This window comes from Daktulosphaira vitifoliae, unplaced genomic scaffold, assembly GCF_025091365.1.
Source record: "Daktulosphaira vitifoliae isolate Bord-2020 unplaced genomic scaffold, ASM2509136v1 Scaffold_4, whole genome shotgun sequence".
Lineage (NCBI taxonomy): Eukaryota > Metazoa > Arthropoda > Insecta > Hemiptera > Phylloxeridae > Daktulosphaira > Daktulosphaira vitifoliae.
The window spans coordinates 10,414,860-10,429,024 of NW_026099575.1; the positions used below are offsets into that span (position 1 = coordinate 10,414,860).

General features: G+C 31.6%; 1 protein-coding gene across 1 annotated transcript in view; it reads right to left on the reverse strand.

Moving 5' to 3' along the window:
• Positions 1–2,877, reverse strand: part of LOC126905573 (uncharacterized) — a 76,265-nt gene extending 73,388 nt beyond the window's left edge. Inside the window, exon 1 of the mRNA XM_050685410.1 lies at positions 2,859–2,877. The gene's annotated coding sequence lies outside the window, so the exon portion shown is untranslated. The remainder of the gene's footprint in view (positions 1–2,858) is intronic.
• Positions 2,878–14,165: the final 11,288 nt, after the last annotated feature.

Genomic DNA, 14,165 nt, shown 5'->3' on the forward strand with positions numbered 1-14,165 from the left:
CAATGAACCGTTGCCGAGTCGGTGTGAAACACTTGTGTTTTTATGCTGACGGTACGAGGTTCAAGTCCGTCTGCTGCTATTAATATTTTGCATTTTTTTTGAGTTAGAATAAAATTTTCAAATCATTTGAGATTTATCTCATTTAGATTCAATAACTTCAATAAATATAAAGGATCCTATCACTATAGTGTCCCCTCGTGAGAAGAAATTTATATTCATGTTAATATTATTTTACTATGTGGTTCTTTTGTGGATACGATTTATTTTGCCAACCCTCACTAGACCTACTTTTTTCAACGATACGTCAAATGATTAATTTAAGTTTATGATATTTAAGTTAATACTCTTAACGAAAAAATATTCCTTATTCAAATAAAAAGTAGCTTAAGCAGCTTTTTCCATACAAACAATTAAAATCAATAATTTCTAATATTCTTAAAGTATTTATTGTCAAATTAGATTTGATATGATAAAAGTATTCAACTACAAAAGTAAATAATTTTACTTTGTAATTTATTAATTTTNGTAAATAATTTTACTTTGTAATTTATAAATTTTATAAATCTATTTGTGTGTGCTACTACCAGTCTATAATTTTTCAAATTTTTTTGTAACATGTTGCTACATAAACAGGGTCGTATTTAGGAATTTTGCCGCCCGGTGCTCTTAATTTTGCCGCCCCCCAAAAAGTGTTGGATTGGGTTTTTTAGTTGGCGTATTTAATAATTCCGAATATTCAATTAATTGATTTTCATTTTCCATGGTTTCAAAAGTACTATGTAGAGGATGTTCACTAAAAAATTATAAAATTGTTTATTTATAAAAAACTGAATTAACGCAGATGAGATAACATATGCTTCAAGCATTCTTTTTGATTTGTACGCCTTACCTTGGTGCAATAGAAGACGTATTTATTAATTGTTTTTCCGAATTTTCAATTATTTGATTTTCATTTGCTAGGGCTTCAAGAGGACTCTGAAGATTAGGCTCACAAAACAAAATATAAAATTTTTCATTTATATAAAACTGAAATAACGTACAAAAGTTAACATTTGATTTTTAAATTACTTTTTATCACGACTCATTTGAAATCTGTTCAGCTGTAGTCTCTATTTTACTTGGCGAATTGGAGATTTATGGTCGTTGATTGCCAAAAAATGAAGTTAATTTTGCGGTTTGAGAAATGACTTTTTGTTCTTTTTCTAATTTTAATTTAGCAACTTTTTTATAAGCACTTCCACTTAAACGTTTTCTGCCATCACTCATTTTAATACGTTAATAAATAATAAAATATACAAATAAAAAAAAACACCTCAACACATTAAGTCGGTCACTTGTAGTCGAGTACTAAACACAATGAGCTGTCTGTACACAACACATTATTAGTGTGACATTATTAGATAGTAATTTTGTGAAAAATGAGACAAATTATTGTGTTTTAACTTTCTTAGTATTCCAATAATAATCGACTATCAACGGCCGACGACATCCATAAAACCAGTTTAAGGGAGAAAATATCAATACTTTGTTAAAATTAGATAAAAACATGAATCAAATAAATTGCCGCCTACTTTATTTATAGTGCTGTTGATTATAAAAATACTATGTATAATCAATACTATTATCTAACTACTAACTGTAGTCTATGTTGTTATACAGCTTTGATATATCTTCTTTTACATTTATATCTTTGTACACGTTTTAAGTTAGAAAATAATAAAGTAATATTTTTTTTAGAAATAGATATTTTTGTTTCATAAAAATAAATTGTTCTGTTTGAAAAAATTTTAAATTAAATAAAAATAATTAATTTTTAAAAATTGTATACCTATTAAGATTTTTGCCGCCCGAGGCAAATGCCCCCAATGCCCCCCCTAAATGCGGGCCTGTACATAAATCATAAATAAAAAAAAAATGATTTTTAGTTTCACCTGAATTTAACGATGGATTTTTACAATTATAATCAAATTTTATAATACGCTCAATTGAGTAAATCTTTTTTTTTATTGTTTTTTTTAGATATATAATCATTAAAATTAATTAAATTTTGAATATTTCCATTGTAGAATCTTTTTNAATATATAATCATTAAAATTAATTAAATTCTGAATATTTCCATTGTAGAATATTTTTAAACACCAAAAGTTAATTAGAAATAATGATTACTATGGTTTTTATTTAAATGATCTTTTACGATAAAAATGTAAAAAAAATCGAACTTTACTGATAAATGTACTGTAAATAATAATTATAAAATTTCCTGATTGCATATTAATTTTAACAATATCATTTTTTTCTATTAAATAATGTCAATTTCAAACTTGCAAGTTGAGCTAAAAGTTATGGTAATCAATTTTTTTTTTTAAAACTTTCACTTTAAAGGACAAAAAACAGTAGGTTCAAAATGATTACTTTTAACATATTAAAAATCAAAATCAATAATAATTTGAAAATAATTAATTTTAAAAATTATTTAATATATAAGTAAAAAAAATTACTAATCTGGATATAATTAAGGAAATAGAAGTTGATGTTGCTTTTGTAATCATCCAATCACTGTCAGATTAAATCTATACTGGACCCAACTATGTGTACTAAACCAAAAATAAAAAGAAAGAAAAAGAAAAAGAAACGAGAAAAATAGAGAGTTATTAATATAGAGAATGTATAGGTTAAATATAAAAAGAAATTGGATTGTACTTAGTAAATTATTATGTTTATTATTTATTATAAGTTTTTTAGTAGATTTAATTGTCTTCAAATTTATTTTTTATTAATTATTTCTCTCATTAATTATTAATAGTTTATCACGCAATAGATTGTTGGAGGTTCGAAAGCATAGATTAAATTGTACTTACCTTACGTCTTATGTAATACAATAATATTTCAAGTAATCCAGTGTTGATTTCCGCGTTAAACGTACTACGGTATACGATTTACACTATACGTCATATAGTCTATATAATTACTTACAAAAAAACGATTCAAGACTTTAAATAATATGATTTAATTACACAAAGTCTACAACTGGTCTTACTTATGAATGATTCTAAACACTCTATATTTTATTATAAATACAATTATAATTTTTTTTTACTTATTGATTTTTTTACGTCTGTTAAATAAGTATTTTTTAGAGAGTATATTTTATTGAGAGATCGATACCAATATTTCTTAAATTTTCCTCTGGCCTGGCCAAAACAAGATTCAGAAATATCTATATCTATGTAAAAATTTTATCAAGGCGGAATTGTGGTGGCCCAATGTGTCCCAGTGCTAAAAAAAAGCACCTTAAAAGAATGCGGCACAATAATCACCAAGACAAAAATTAAACACTGCAAATATATTCGTAAGTTTCTCTGCGTTCTCTGCCGGCGCGATGTTTATTAAAACAAAGACATTAGCAACGAGACTAGCTACCCAATACGCATAGGCTTACAAATATATTCTAACCTAATATACCTAATTCTAGAACAATGTCTAGTTGCAACCTTTACTCTGTCTGCCGGCGCGATGTTTGTTAAAACAAAGACATTAGCAACGAGACTAGCTACCCAATAAGAAAAGCTCACAATAAATTTTTATTATTAAATGAATATCTAAATTTAGGTTGGATTTATTATTAAAATAAAATAATTTTAAAAAATGTAATTTTTAAAATATTATTTGATGTTTATTTCCACAACAAGAAAAATAAAATATTATTAATGATTGAACAAATTAAATTTAATTAAAAGATTCACCAAAACAAAATTCACTTTAAAATTTCTAAGTGTCATTTAGTTTTAAAGAAAAATATTCTAAGTCCAAATTAATTAAAAAATCCCGGAGAGTGAAATCTTGTGTAGAGTGTCGTAGATTTTGTGTATTTTAAAATCGTCAAAAGAACTGGTTTAGATGGGGGAAAATGGCTTTTTATAGTTGAAGGGGGTAGCCCAGCGATCTCTACCGTGATCCTGGAAGCTGAGGCTTTGTATTTTAATTGGTTAATTAAAATGGGGTCTCTGCGTGTAGGCGTTACTTAATAATTTCTACAAGAAGGAGATTTTATCGTATAAGTAAAGGGTTATTTTATATCTTAAATAAGAAAACCCTGTTTTGGTGATCTTGTATAATCATGATATGTGACATACATGTACAAATGATAACATCATATTATATGTTAATATTATATGTAATAATATAATATTACATATGCAACGTCCCCACTATGCCACGACCTCACTGTGCTAAGTTTTTTTTTATCTAACAGAGAGGATATTACTTTAGTAAGGAGAGATATTAGAGGATTTATAAGAGATTTAAAATCCTAAAGAAAATTAGTCATTACTTTATAAATGTCAGGTGAGGAGAGAGAAGGATGAATTGAGCGTTGCCCGGAGGTAGCCTGAGCGTATGAACGAGAATCGTTTAAGGGGGTGCCATTTTCTGGGTGGCTAGTTTGTACAACGTTTGACTTAAGTCTAGAGTTATTTGACAGAAATACATTATTAGAAGAGGGTTTCTTACGATGTTGAAGTTCTTTGTAGACTAAACAGCCTTTGTAGTAGTTGGCTGGGTGGTTTCCTTGACAAAGTGCACATTTGGGGGAAGTATCACGAGAGTTTGAGTAGTCATCAAATAGTTAAACAGAAAATAAGTCTTTATCGAGAAACAATATAATTGTTAATAATGTGTGTGTCAGTGATCACACTCGCGAGTAGTGGACAATCCCCACTACTAATTTATATAATATTTATCAATACGTAACAATAACCAATATTAGAAAATATATTTATATATATATATCAAAAAAAACAGTTTCTTATAAAATTTAAAAAAAATATATATAATATTTTATAAATTATGTACCTCTGAAAAACACTCTTCGCAGACAAATTTTTCGTGTTTAATACATAACCATTTTTGGCAGTTTTCACAATAGTATTGTGTTTTGCTGTCACTTTTGCAATAATGGTACTTTCCTCGTTTTCCTTTAGTGAGAAACTGCGTACATTCTTTAGTTCCACTTTGGCGTTTTGCTGACTGCCTCAATAGTATTAGCAAATGTTTATTCTGAGCCCTCTGTACTAAACTTTCTTTTACTAATGAAAGAAATAGGTTTTTTATGTAAACTCTTCTTTCCTATTACTTGTTTTAAGCCGGGTAGGTGCGTTATAATGTTATGAGAACGAGTTCTTACTTGAATATTTGATTTTTGTTTTTTCCATTTAGTTTTTTGGTCTTTACCCGTAAAATACATTCGTTTGTGCCCCAAAGAGTTTATTTCATTTTCTACTGTTTCAAAAGCTTCGATCATTTCATTTTAAATGTTATCATCATTATGGGGGAGATTTGGAGGTGTTGCAGTCTTCCTCGGAGTCTGTATTGTGGTCACTGTCAATTTGAAATTCCGGATCTACATTTTAATCACCCCATTCATCACCAAAACCATAGTCACTCATAGGTTCCTCTAATATTTTATCGATATCTTCTATATTTAGAGCCGCCATATTTATACCAAAACTATAATATGTAGTAATTTATTTAATTTATTAAAGAATTATGTCAAAATGAGCATTACAAAATAGTTACAATCGATGGAATCCGAAAAAGTCGTTATACCGGATCTTGTGTTTTTTATTACATGAGTGAAAAGGTTGGGTCTCACAGACCTATTTAGATTCCTAACTGAATTAAATGATACTGGTAATGAAAACTAAATACTAACTGTGATAACAAATAGTTGATAGGTATATTGACTACAGTAATTGAAGATATCAAGTATTACAGTATGACCAATATAACTTTCTTATCGATATTTCAAATACTCGGGTCTGATAGACCCGACCTACCTAATAAAAGGTTAATGGAGTGTGAAAAAATGATCAGCTACAGGAGATTTATTAATTTCTTGATTTATGTTTTTAGATGTTCTTTAATAATGATAATATGTTTTTTTATTGTTCTACGTAATATTTATTCAAATTTCACATTGTAGTTTATAATTTCCCAATTTTCCAACTTGTTTTACTTTATCTTTAGAGTTACATAATCCTTCGAATTATTATGGCCGTTTGGTTTTATCGGAAGTACGTGGAAAATTTCGCAAGCTATCGCGATTTTCTGCGCGCCGTTAAACCCGAGCTGGTCGCCAGACTCGCTGAAATTGTCGGTAACCGTCCGATCAAGTACAATCTCAAATTAGAGACCTCATACCACATACCGCGATCGGAAGTACCGTCCGAAGACCGTGCCTTCAAGACAGGGACTAAGGCATTGCTATCTGATACGGATATCGGGTGTGCGGTCGATGAAGATTTTGAGGTTATGCTCGCCGAGGAAGACGCATACTTGGGTAGGGGTAACGGATTGTTACGAGAGTAACAAATAGAATAAAATAAAATAGTATTGCCGAATAATTAATTAGTTTATTAAAATAAAAGTAATAGTAATCGCACAATAGTTGTCAAATGACTAACGATGCTCTGAATTACAACAGTCGCAGTCGGCCCACTTTCCGGTTTTGCAATACCGAAAAAAATACTTTATAAACACATTCTTTTAGGCCGACCTCAATTACAATTCAATTTATGATAATCTGTTATTACAATTGTGGGACAATAATAAAACTAAGTTATGTATTCATAACACTCCCTCCCTTAAATGGAAGTAGTGTTTGAAATACTACTTACATATAATACTCTTAAATTACAATAAAATAATTAAATTAACAAGACTTCAGACCATACTTTCATTGCAATTTGTACATTGTGCGATATCTGGTTTATATTGTCGGGTGGTATTTTTATATTTACACAATGCATTTGAAGTTAGAATTATTATTATTAGAAAGAGACAGTAAAGAAATGGGATATGAGTATTTAAGATGAAATGATCGGAAGACTCTGCTATTGTGGATTCAAGATTATTGAGATCTATTGAGTCATCTGCTAATTGATTCAAATCTTGAATGAAATTATTTTCTGTTAACGGTTCAGGCTGATATTTAGAAATTTTATTAGTTATATTAGAATTCATGTAAACTAAAGGATTCTCGGGAACAAAGTCTTGGGAGAAAACAGAAATAATGTTTTGAGATGGTAATAATACTGAAGTTTCGGTACTCACAGTACAAGACTTATCCACTGTTATTTTACCAATGGTATTAATAGAAAAGAGGTTCTGTACATTATTACATTTGAGTGTCATATGAGTTTCTGTAGGAGTCACATATAACCAAGAGTTTTGAGTTTCTAATTTATGATATATGGGAATGAACAATTTACGATACTTAAGATTACAATTGACAATTGGATAATTAGGTTTAAAATATAGATTTACGTCACAATTTTTTGTTTTGGAATGACGATATAGTGCTTTAGAGTACTTACACAATTTAAAATTACTTAAATCAAAACAATTTGAAAGTTGAAGGTCTGATAAAGAAAAATAATAATCATTATTTCTACTTAAAGCTAAATACTTAGATTCGGTTACAATAAAAATAAAATTTTGATTTCCTTGTGGTATAGGCAAGGATATGGGGTGAAATAAATTAAAATCTAAATTAGACAATAAAGGGATTTTTAAATTAAAAATCAAAGTATAATTAATATATAATGCATCAATAGTAGTTATCTTGAACAAATCAGTTAGACTTGTAGAATAGATAGAAACTGGGAGTTCAAGGGTTGATGGTAAACTAAGACGGATTTCTTTCAATTCATTAAGTAGGATATTAGGAGGTAGGATACTAGAATGTAATCGACCACTTAGAGCTGAGTTAACTATAGCAAGGAGGTTCTGAGTTTCCCAACTGTATTGGCTAAGTAGTAGAGTTATGGTGGCTGTATGTTCAGCTAGAGTAGAAATGAATTCTACTAAATTGATTTTATCAGCATTCATTTGACTTTGCGATAGTAGTTTCTGTATATTTCGGGACATATTTTGTTGTGTTTGATCTAGATGTAGTGAGGAATTGTATGTGTGATGAACTACGGATTTCATAATGTGTATTTGTTCTTTGGATAGTCGTAGAATTTTTTCTTTATTTTCCTGAAGTTCGCTGATTTTATTATAAAAATATTCAGCATCTTGATCGGAACATACACCGAATAAAACATTTGCTATTCTACCAACGAAATTTGCTAGACCTCTCTTTTGTCGGGAGTAAAGAGAACTGCTATTCCCCTTCAGATTTAACATAGATGAAAGAGTAATATGATTGAATTCTATTTCATTTAAATAAGGTAATGTAATTTGAACAAATTGGGTACAGACTGTAGCTATTTTTATATCTTTTGAATTTTCTGATGCGTCCCGACAGTGACGCACCGTTTGATTGTAATAACCTAAGATTAAAGAATGACGTTGCCGGTAGTTCTTTAAATCCAGGTAGGAAATAAATTGCCAGATACTCTGGGAGATTCTGAGGGGACCATAGGATTCGTAATACAGACCGGACGTTTGATTGAACTCAGTGATATTTATGAACGCTTTTAGGTTTTCTGCATAATATTGAGAGAAGTGAGTAACCATTCTGTAACAAACAATAATGATTATTTGTTAATTATTATTCATGAAAGAGTTTAGCTATGTTCTTGTGGAGTGTTTGACGTTTGCCATTTTTGTTAATAACTATATTTACTGAATCAGCTTTTGTGTCTAATATTTCAAAAGGACCTAACCATTTAGGAGCCAGTTTTCCTTTGTTAGCCTTTTCCTGAATTAAAACTTTATCACCAATATGAAGTGTGGGAAGGAATTGAGTTTGGTCATAGGAGGTTTTAGATTTCTGCTTCTTTTCTAATAATCTTTTTCTGGCAATATTATGAGTTTCTTGCATGTTTCNATTTTTCTGGCAATATAATGAGTTTCTTGCATGTTTCTTTTTAATTCGAATTGATAGTCTGTATAATTATACTGTGGTTCCGGTTCTCGGGTAATTGATGTTGGGACTTGGGCTTCATAACCGTATAAAAGTTCGTTGGGGTGGTATCCCGTGGCAGAATGAGTTGTTGAGTTGTAAGTGAACATAGCAAATGGAACATAAGTGTCCCAGTTTCGCTGATCTTTATCTACGAAGTGTCGAAGATACTCACCTAAAGTCCGGTGACTTCTCTCGAGACTTCCATTGCTCTGCGGCCTATAGGGAGTTGTAGATGTTTTTTTTATTTTCAGTAGACGACATGTTTCTTTAAACACATCACTAAGAAATTCGGTGCCACAATCAGTAACGAGATTCTGAGGGATACCATGTAAGCATATGAATTTGGTTACAAAATGATAAGCAACAGTGTTTGCTTCATGATTTTCCATAGGGACAGCCCATGAAAATTTTGTAAGATCATCTTGAAGAGTTAGGATGTAGGCATTGTTATGAGGTGTACGTGGAAGAGGACCGACTACATCCATAAAAACTTTCTCAAAGGGCTTTGAAGAGGTAGTAGTAATTACCATCGGTGCTTTTACATGACGATTTGTAGTCTTGTTTTTCTGACATGATGTACATTTTTTTATAAACTCAGCCACGTCATGATTCATACCGATCCATGAGTGTTGTTTCTTTAATCTATTGATAGTTCGTGATATACCCTGATGACCACCTAAGGGATTTAGGTGAAATTCTTGAATGATATGAGATTTTTGTTCTGATGAGTATTCAACTAGAGAATAGAGAAGAATGTGAATGTTAGAGTCTCTGAAGATATAGTTTATGATAGATCGAACATTTAACCAATCTAGACCAGTATCTATTTTAGGTAAAGCTATTTTATCTAAATGATTTACATGACAAAATTCTCGGAGATTTTGTAGGGCAGTGAAAATAATTTCGTATTTTGGTTTCTGCCAAATCTTCTCTTTTATTATTATGTAGAGGATAAATCTATTGGATTGTTTGAGAAAAGCGATTTCAGTAACATTCTTGTTTTGTTTCCGCAGACTAGATAATTGCCCAAATTGTCGACGAAAATCTAAAGCAATTCCTTTTGATAACTTGAGATCTTTGGATACAAAATTTGCCAGATGATAGTCTGAGGGTGCATTCAACACCTTCCCATGGGTTTCTACTATATTTTTAGGAAGATTAGAATAATGGCTGATATTGTTCAATACGTATTGACACGGAGATTCTGTGATGGTTTCATTAATATTGGAAAATGAAGATGATTTTGGATATTCTGGAGTTAGTGAATGTTCTGAATTTTCTGGAGTTAATGAGTGTTCGGAATATTCTGGATTTCGTAAATGTTCTGGATTTTCTGAATTCATCGATTCGGTTACTGATTTACTTGTTGAACGAGTAGTTACCTGATGGATTCTACTCAAAGCATCAGCGTTGGTATTTTGTGATCCTTTTTTATAGTGCACTGTGTATTGATACTCTTCTAGTTTTAATCTCCATCTGGTTAACCGGGACCCAGGATCTTTGAGGTTAAATAACCACGTGAGAGCACGATGATCTGTGACAATTGTGAATTTCTGACCAAAAAGATAAGGGCGAAACTGTTTTACACCCCATACAATACTTGTTAGTTCCTTTTCGGTGGTGTTGTAGTTTTGTTCTGCCTTATTTAATGTTCTGGATGCGAATGCTATAGGTAAATCCTTTCCTATAGGACCTTGAGACAAGATACAACCTACGGCATAGTTGCTAGCATCACAAGTGAGGACAAAGGGTTTCTCAAAGTCAGGATATTGAAGAATTGGAGCTTGTGTTAATACGCATTTTAACGTCTGAAAAGATTCTTGGCAAAGGTCACTCCAAGTAAATGGGACATCCTTTTTTAAGAGAGCTGTCAAAGGTTTCGCAATTTCCCCATAATTTTTAATAAATCGTCGATAATAACCGGATAATCCAAGAAATGACTTAACTTCCTTAACATTTTTAGGTACGGGAAAATTTTGAACGCATTCTATTTTTCTTGGATCAGGTTTAACACCTTGGTCTGTAATAACATGACCTAGGTATTGAGTTTCCTTGCGGAGAAATTCACATTTAATAGGTTGTACTTTTAGATTATATTTTCTAAGTCTATCAAAGATTTCTGTGAGCTTTTGAGAATGATCGTCTAAATTTTTAGCATATATGATTATNGAGAATGATCGTCTAAATTTTTAGCATATATGATTATATCATCTAAGTAAACGAAAGCTTTTACTCCATTTATGCCAATTAAAACTTTGTTCATCAGGCGTTGGAATGTGCTTGGTGCACCTTTCAAACCAAAAGGCATACGAATAAATTCAAAATGACCTTTGTCAGTCGAAAAAGCGGTTTTTTCACGGTGTTCGGGTAACATAGGGACTTGATAATAACCATTTGCTAGATCAAGAGTACTGTAATAGCGAGATTTACCAAGCTGATCTAGGATATCAGTGATGTTAGGAAGAGGATAGGCATCTCCTTGAGAGACCTGATTGATTTTTCGAAAATCAACGCAGACGCGATATTTGATATTTCCATATATGTCTGGTTTTTTTGGTACTACTAATAATGGCGCATTCCATGGAGATTCACTAGCAGCTATAACTCCCTCTTTCTCGAGTTGTGTTATTTGTTCATTAATCTCATTCTTGTGTTTGTAAGGAAGTCGATAGGGCTTGTCCATTATCGGTTGGACATTATCAGGTGTTTTAATTTCGTGATATACCGCTGTAGTATGCGTAATTGGATCCCCTTCTAAATGGAATACGTCGGAGAACTGACTGCAAATGCTTTCCAATGAATTTCGTTCTTCATTGTTCAAATGGTCAGTACGAAGAGCTTGCTTAAGTCGACTAATTCTGCTTCCATCGAAGTTACTTTGGGATTGTGACTGCGTAATATTTATAGATACTTCTAGATATTCTTCGTAATTAAGACTTTCGAGATTTGGTATCTGAAGATGTTCGGGTTGTTCTGACGGATTTAAAATAGAAAGTAATACGCGATTGCCTTGGACCTGAGTTACGACATTTCCACTTACGAGGTTTTCGTTAATTGGCTGAGAAGGAATTAAGAGCATGGTGCCTTCTTTAATAGTCGAAGCTGGTATGGTAATAAGAGTTTCTGATCGAGGAGAGATAACAATACCGGCTGAATTCGGAATGATTAATTCATTGGTTCCATAATTTATGAGAGTCTGATGTCCTACTATGAAAGGTTTTCCTAGGATTCCGTCATGAGGTATGGGAAAGTCAGGATGAATTAAATGGAACTCTGCTTGAAGGAATTGGTTATTTAGTTGTATAGTTAAGGTAGTCATTCCTAATGTCATAACTAGTTGGTCAGTTATGCCCTTCAAATGATATATTATGTGATCATAAAAAATCACATTACTTTTAAGAGATGATACTTTAATAAGGTTTAGGTCACTACCGGAATCAAGTAGAAGTCTGGCAGTGCCCGAGTTTGTCTGATGAATTGGGTAGACAACATGGTGGTTATCTAATTTTGCGGTAAAATGGAGAGATCGGCTAATTTGATGCTGCTGACAGGTTTTCCGCCGAAAGTTGCCTGTCGTGTCTCGTTTCCCGCATTAGATGTCTGTGGTTCTGGTGTTGATTGTGATTGTTTCTTGTTGTTAACCCATTGGCGTTTTCTGCATACTTCTAAAGTGTGTCCTGATTTTTTACAATAACGACACACAACCATTTGAACGTGAGCCAAGTTAGGACGATAGCTTTGCAAATTAGATTTAGGCTTAATAAAATTTGATGATTTATGCGTGTGATTTGAAGTAGACCTGCAGTCTTTTGCTAAATGACCAATTTTTGTACAATTAAAACACATAACTTTTGACTTTCCTCCTGTTGTAGGGGTCAACTTCCTAGATTCGTGCCATGATTTTCGGACACGCTCTTCTTCACGGGCGGCTTGAATAGCCTTCTCTAATGTTGGTGGATTACGAGCTTTTATAAAGTCTTTAAGATTATTTAAACCTTCGGTGAACACTTGGACTGTTTGAGCTTTAAGGCTTTGCTCAAGGGCGGTAGCTGCTTCAGTGCTTTTTCCATTTGTTTCTTGTTCTAAAATTTGTGATTGTAGACATTCTACACGATTGGCATAAGAAATAACATCTTCATTAGGAGCCTGTTTGGTACAATATAGCTCTAGATAGAGATGAGTAGTTGTCCTCTGTGGTTCTAAAGTGGATTTTAGAGTATTTTTTAAGTCAGTCCACGATTGGATTTCTTTGAATTTGATTGCTTGTCTAGCTTTGCCGGATAGACGTACTTGAATACCTTTAAGAAGCTTTTCCTGTGCTGTTGAGTCTGCGCACTCTATGGCAAACTCACATTTTTCTAAAAATATTTCAAGATCCTCTGAACTGGTACCATCAAACGACTGTGGTAATAGACGTAGGGCAGCCTCTAGACTTATCTGATTGTTGGCCATTTCACGAGGTAGGGGAAGAGGTTGATTGAGGTTCGGTTCGATAAATAAAGACTGAAATTCTGGAGACTGTACGATAGATTTCTGTTTGATAGGAACAATTGGATTAAAATCAGAAATTGGATTTTGGACTTGCTCTAATTTTAACAAGGTTTGACTACACTGACCTAAAAAACTGTCGGTGTCACCTAGTTTACCAAAAGTTGTATTTAAAAGTTCAGAAGAAGATTCAAGAAGAGCATCACCTTTAGTTAATAAATTTTCTATAGGAGGATTAGACGACGAAGTTGAACGTAAATTACGAGAAGGATGTTTTGAAACAGATACTTTAGTACTACAGGTTGGTTTGAAATCAGGATCAACTGATTTGTCGTCGATAGGACTACTACTTCTACTTCTAGAATTACTCATAAACAATACTTATAATAATATCTTAAATTTCAAAGCTGAGCTGATCCCACAAAAGATAATTAAATAATAAACATGAATAAAAAATAGATAAATGTAAATTATATAAATATATAAATAACTAACTAATTTACCCCCAAGATTTTCTGATACTTATTTATTAAAAAAAATATATATATGTATGTACGTATAAATGAATACACTTAAAAACGAAAAATATTATCTATATACATAAATGTATTATTATTATTATTATTATTTTTTTTTTTTTAATAAATTAACTACAAAATAAAACTTACAGTAATAAGACATTCACCACCATAAACATGATGTGTTGATAGTTTGGTTGGGTTGGATTGATATTTCTTTATTGATGTTCTACGCTCTGAAACTGGTC